Below are 7500 nucleotides of genomic sequence, written 5' to 3'. Positions count from 1 at the left end.
TTGATCAGACTTGGGAGGGAGTAACTCGTCGGACCCGGAGTTCCGCTTGGAAGAAGCTTTGGCCTGATGCTGTTGCTCCCAGAGATTTTGAAGGTTTTGGCCCCGAGAATGAACATGTGCTTGCCACCGAGGAAGACGTCGAAGAGATTGTATCCCTTGGCAAGTCCATGGGTCTGGGGGTAGATGAAGATGACATCACCGAACTCGTCGATGAGCATCATGAAGAGCTCACCACCGAGGAACTCAAAGAATTGCAAGCCATGCAGCATGATGAGTTCCAAGCGCAGTTCAGTGAGTCGGAGGAGATCGAGGAGGTAGGCGAAATCTTAGGTACGGCGGAAATAAAACAGATGTTGGCATATCATCAACACGTTGTTGATTTCATCAACAAGCATCACCCACAGAAATATCAGGTTTGCCGTGTTGTTGCGCAGTTCGATGATGTTTGCTTAACGCATTTTAGAAAAATCCTCAAAAGCCTTACAAAGCAGCTTTCACTCAATAGTTTGTTTAAAAAATCTTTAAAATGGTCTAGTGATCATGATGAAAAGAAAAAAAGTGAAGCAAAGAAAAGGAAGACCGAATCGAGTGAAAGTGATGAAAATTAAAAATAAGAAAAGAAAAAATTAAAAAAAAAATATAAAATTATAAAAATGAAAAAAAAAATAAGCCAAGTTAATTTAAAGTTCACGTAGTAGTGTAAGTTAGTGTAAGTTATCGTACACGTTATCGTACAAAGTCACCGCCCCTACCTCCTCGCTGATCTTCCGTCTCCTCCTGCGTAGAAGTCCCTACACCTGCACTGGCCTGTCGCTAAGGTAAAGTGTTATATTACAACCCGTTATATATTTATTATTTCATTATTATGTTCTTTTTTTGGTTTGTAATTTGTATATATTATACAGGCATTGTATTAATGTCACGTGTAATTATGTGTAGCCATTTATTAAGGATTTATTATGGGGTTTTAGGCTAAGGAACGAATTAAATCAATTACCATGTATTCTTATGGGAATATTTGCTCAAACATACGATCGTTTTAACATACGAAGTAGTTTCTGGAACAAATTAAGATCGTATGTAGAGGTATCACTGTGTATATATATATATATATATATATACGTTTACATTTGTTCTAAGAAGGCTCTTTGGCATCACTATGGCTTCCACATTGTGAGTTCTCTTTACAAACATTTATATGGATATTGTAAAAAAGCATGCTTTAGCATACATAAATGAAGAAACAAGGTATATACATCGAGTACATCGATGATAAGATTTCGTGGACCTTCTAACTTTCTTCGGATGTTACGGCAATGCAGTTGCCTTAACTCCAGCCTCGAGGAGAGCATTGGCAGATGGGTGTGTTATTTTCTCCTAAAAAACTTATTTGAATTAGAATTTTAATTACTAATATCATTATAGGGCTAGACGCTGAATTTACCTAGACTTACTTATTAATTGTCTTGATCATCACAGTAAGGAATGTTGTCTCCACCATCATCTACAATTTTACTCGAGGCCAACTAACCTGGAGATATGCCTGAACTAGCAGGATATTTCCCAAGGTTTTGCATAAAAGGACATGCACTTAAAGCATGAAAGACCTTTAACATAGTTATAAACGAATATGCTAAGAAAGGTGATGCTAAGTAATTTAGATTATTTGTTCTACTGCCTAAGAACGGTACATTTCATTATTTTAGAAGACTTGAAAAAAGATTATTTCTTTTTTTCACTTTACATATTTTTAGCAAACCACTATACTTTTATTACCAATGAACGACCTATATTAACCTAATTAGTATCCGTGAAACAAATTAACATAATAACCTAAAAACAATATAGAGTTTACGGTCCTAGATTTTGCATAATAACTATCATTCTTCCATTGTAAATTTCAAGCTATTAAGTATATGACAGAAAGGATGAAATATCAAGGAAAGATTGAAAGTAGGTCGTACAAGTGGGATATTTATCACACTTAACGTCAAAAGCAACGCGACTACTGAAAGGAGCTGTGATGCATTTGGGAAAATTTGTCCAAACAGTTTTCGTTTACGTAAAGTATTTACAGTTTTAATGTTATTGTCAATTACGCATTTGTTTCCTATGTATTCTCTGTGATATACATATTTTTTTAGATATGTATCTAGAATTACAAAATACACAAATATTTATATAATTTATTAACTGAATATGAGAGGGTAGGGCATTTCTAAAGCGCAAATGACTTATTACATATATATACAAAAGTTAATTGTGAGCATTATATTTTCAAGAAATCCACAGAATTTTATCCTTTTATAATTTCTTTTATCTTACAATATCTTTAACTATTTCCCTCAATATGGAAAGCTAATTCCGGTAATGGTAAAAAAAAAACAATAGATGCCTTCCTCAAACTTTTTTAGTATATAGTAAACAAGATATACCTTCTTTGACAATCAGAGCAACCATCAGCCTCAATGAGTTCTTTGAAATATACATTTTTGTTGATGGTGCGTAAGCTAGATTTAGATCCTAATAATCAAGAAAGCAAATCACTAGTCGCAATTTCTCTGTTGTTCATTCCAAGAGCAAAATGTATCATTTCCTCCTAAGAAACTGATTGGAATCAATGTCTTAATCACTAATATTACTAGAAATTAAGACTGAATTTTATATCTTTACATATTGATTATCCTTATTTAGATACACCATAGCCTATGGTTATAATAAAAACAAAAATATTAAATCGTCAAAACATATAATCAAAGGTAAAGAAGTTGATCAATATTTTCCCTTTATTTTTCTATTTTATGTCAAAGTTGTAAATATATCAAAACCACATATTACCAGTTATACATTCTCTGATTGTGAAACTCACTCGAACTCAACAAACAAGTGTTTTGAATCTATCCAAAAAGGTATTGCAAATCTTTTTTGATTTAAAGAACTTTTCAAACAGTAATTGGTAATTTGTTCATCCCATCAGTCAATCTTCTTTTTATAAAAAGAGCTCTGATAAATAAGTCCCTATCTTAAAGAGCAATGACTTTGAGAATATTTACGAATATGAATTCAACACTATCAATATTATCGATGACATACTATCAACTATAATCTAAGAATATTATTGGAAGTATATACGTAATATAGCTTTTACCAAAATATTCGAGTAATCGCCTGCTTAGTTGAGGACCGAATATAAAAATTATGATTCCTATTCTTGGCAATAATACATATTACATTGCTCAAAGATTAAAGAAATGTTGCCCTGGAGCAACAAAACTATATGGTATGTAAATCTCTAAAAGTCCATTCAATGACAGTATTCCACATATTAAGGTCCATCCATATACCAAGGCACTTCCCCCAGTTTTGGAGGGTAGCCGACATCAACAAATGAAACAAAAACAAAAAGGGAACCTCTACTCTCTCCGTTCCTCCCAGCCTGACATCCTGTGATACTTCGACATATTAAGGTAAAATGGATAAATAGCTTAGTTTTGTAAGGGGATTTTGCATTCCACCAGGGGAGGTTATATGGGTAGTTGAAAGTAATATAAGATAACTTATATGGCTTTGTATGGGAAAATCCAAATTACACCCCAAAAGAAGCTTTGTCATTCTATTCTTTTATTTTTGTAACACGAGATTCTCTTCGAAAAGTTTTCCTCTTTCCTTGATATTTTATATTTCACTAAAAGATCTGTACATTACTCAAATATAACTCATAACTCATGTTCTAAAGTGACCCTTTCATCCCTTGAAAGAGAGGTAGTTACTCTTTTCACTGTAAGAATGAAAAAATAGATCCCTGACTGACCGACACTCTACTGCTATTTCACCTGATTATGTTCATGTACTGAGATAAATTTACATTAATTATAAGGTTTATAAGAACAATATTAAATACATTTTAGTTCATAAAGTAAAAAAAAAAAAAATACAAAGCTTACCAGACAACTCTTCACGGTAGACATTTTTATTATTAGTCGCAAAGGGATTTAGAATAAAATAAAAATCAGCAGACTTATTTCTGTTAAAGGAATTGTATTTATATTTTCCACAGGGCAAACCAAGAGATACATGTAACTCCCTAGGCTTTTAGGCTGGATTTATTTCTGCATTCCCTTACATAGCAATACGAGAAGGGGAAGAGCAAGGATAACAACGCACATTCTATATTTCATTCCGAATATTAGTTCTTAAATGAAATTCCAAAACTTTATATATTAATAATCCCCAATATTTTTTTTTTTTTTTCAAATTTTACTTATGTGCGAATAAAAATATGAAATATATAAAAGTTTATAACTTTAACTCCTGATATCTAAAAGTCCTTAATAGTTTTACTGCTGTATTACAAATTATTGCATTGCTCTCTCTCTCTCTCTCTCTCTCTCTCTCTCTCTCTCTCTCTCTCTCGCTACCGTAATATCTGTATATATAAACCAATATTGCAATTGATGTTTTTAAAGGCAAATGTTATAAAGCTAATAAATATCCTTTTAATTATGAAAGGAAATATAAAACTAACTCGCAAATAGGACATACAATATTAGCATATATCAAACTTGAATCCACAAGAAAGGAAAAAAAAAATAAAATGAAAACAGGAAGCTATTATTACCATTTTGAAATAAGGTCAAATATCTGCATGGAGAAAAGTAACGCTGTTTCCATCAAATTGAAATGAAATTCTTTCCTTTCTATCCTGAACGTTCCCAAGAAGGAATATAACTCTTATAATTCTCAGGAACTGCCACGGTCTTAATCCCAACCCTTTAGAGGATTCTCTTGTTCATAGTTCAAAGCAAGTCTCTCTCCATTCCTGTCTTTACACTTTCCTTCCCTCTCCCACTTTCCAGCGTTTAATGTCATTTTCTTTCTTCGACTTCGAGGAAGAGAGAGAGAGAGAGAGAGAGAGAGAGAGAGAGAGAGAGAGATTTGGCTATGTGAATTTAATCTAACATCTACATGTAAATCATTCATAGCATTCCTATTCATGTATTTTCTAATTTCCCCTATATAATGAAGAGCAAGTGTATATATATATATATATATATGTATGTATGTATATATATATATATATATGTATGTATGTATATATATATATATATATATGTGTGTGTGTGTGTGTGTGTGTGTTTCATATCATGCTTAAGGGTGAGAGGAAGTAGTCATATCCCGTTGAGAGCGCGTTACCCCTATAGGTACACTCAGAAACCACAGTCTCCCACAAATTGCCAAACCTGCGGGTTGTAGTTAGAAAAGGGAAAGGGGGAGGGAAGGGTTGAATCTGTGTCTTGGTGTGCGAGTGCGTATGCGTATGCATAAATATGTAAATATTTGATTATCATTTTTGTCGGCTCAAGTACACTCGTCTTTTATAAAAGACTAGTGTGGGCCCCCCGTCAAAAAATGACGGCTAAATATATAGATACACATTCACGCACAAAGTAAAGGTATCATATTTTTCCCGATGTATAAGAATTCTCTTTAAAACTAAAATTTTTATATCCGAATAACTATTTTAGTCCTCTTAATCTATCGCAGAGTAGATTTTGTTTACGCAAATATAGTTAAACACAAAGGAAACCGCAAGAATAATTTTCATTATTATCGGCTTTTTTCATTTTGTAGTCGATAATAGTTTGGCTCGTTAGAAAGCTATGAGCAGAACAAATTTTCATTTCTTAAATTCATCTTAAACGTGGTATAAATGTTATATTTTAAAGGTAATTTTAATGTTAATTAGTATCGTGTACCTTCATTTATTTTCTATTTCTATGTTGCCATTCTATAAAAATGGGAATTTTGGTTCATAGGCACCACCATCTTTTAAATGTTTAATCTTTTCCGAATTCATCATAAAATCGTGTAATGACATCTATAAGAAATTCCAATTACAGATATTGTATACAGTATAGTTTTTTATGCTTTGTGTGAACAAATAGAAAACGGAATCCTGTCCGTAAATCATGTTGCTAAAAAGAGAAAGTGGACGCCAAGGAAAAAAAAAATCTAATCAACTTGTAATTATCAGAGTCGTTAGCCGTGACGTGTTTCTTGACGGCGAGTGTTCATCAATCTAGAAAACTAACTTCGTGTATTTTTTCCCTCAGTGTGGATTGGCAGGGACAAGAAAATAAATGGAATGAGGAGATGCCTGGATGAAATGAACGAGAGCGATTAAAGGTTGTAAATAAAAGGCAATCCATTCAAAATGATACTCAATAAATATTTCAAAATAAAACATAGATAGGTTTAAAGGTTTAAAGGCCACTCATAAATGGCAGAGGTAAGGGACAGTGACATTGCCCTTATCGAGCAGGACAATGCCGTAAAGTAGGTGTTCTTAACCTTTTAATCATATGTACCCCCTTGAAATCTTTCAGTATTAGTCACGTACCCCTTACCCACAATGCAACACACGTGAGGATAAAAAATAACTGCATGGTTAATTGGATTAGTTTATTAAGCTTAAATTATGACAGACATGTTACCGCATTAAAATGTAAGTATATACAATTCAGTGAGATGGTTGGGCTTGTTTGTTTGCTACCAAGAAGTCAATCCTTGCTAGTCTTTGAAAGAGCCACTCTTATGTCGTCTTTGACTGAAAGACGTGAATGTAATTTGTTTTTAAACAAGCAGAATGCTGAGAATCCCTGCTCACAGCGGTATGTGGATGGATACATCAGGAGGTTCCTTACACAATTCTTTGCTAGTAGTATAAGAACATGCCATTGGTGACCAGAATCTGGGCAATGACAAACTATCAAGAGAATCTTTTGCAGTTGTGTCATTGGCAAATTCTATGAATTCTTCTTGCAATTCATCTGGAAGGGATGTAGGGTCCACCTTTAATGGATTCTCAATGAGCTGGCAATCTAAGTCTGTGATATCAGGAAAAATGATTTTCTAACTCATGATTGAGAGAAACAAAGGGCTTATGGATGAGACCACTGAAATCATTCACATCATCTTTACCCAGAACTGACAAGCTATCGCTCATATTCTCAAAAGCATCATACCGACCGGTTGTGACTTTTTCTTGCCAAAGTTTTAGTTTCATTGAAAAGCTCGCAGCTTGTCCACAAAATCAATCACAATTGCCGAGAAACCTTGAAATGATCTGTTGACTGCACTGATGCAAGAAAATATATAATTGAGATAAGTCAGTTTCGTGATCCACTTGTTGTCTGAAAGTTTGTTCACCAAGTTCCTTGTTTTTTCTGTCTGATTTCTCTCGAACTCCTCCACCTCCACCTTTAATGTCACAACTCAAGCCACTACGTTACCCCTTGATAGCCATCTTATTTCTGTATGAAAAAAGAGTGACTCTTACTCAGTATTAAGTTCTTAACACAAGAGACGTAGTAACCTTATGTTCAGCTTACTGATTTTGATAATGTGGACCATGGCTACAACATCGTCAAGTATGGTTTTGAGGTCTGAAGGTATGGTCTTCATAGCTAGTACGTAGTGTTGAATCATACAGTGCATCTT

This window comes from Palaemon carinicauda, chromosome 18 (assembly GCF_036898095.1).
Source record: "Palaemon carinicauda isolate YSFRI2023 chromosome 18, ASM3689809v2, whole genome shotgun sequence".
Lineage (NCBI taxonomy): Eukaryota > Metazoa > Arthropoda > Malacostraca > Decapoda > Palaemonidae > Palaemon > Palaemon carinicauda.
Note: the sequence above shows the minus strand (reverse complement) of the source record.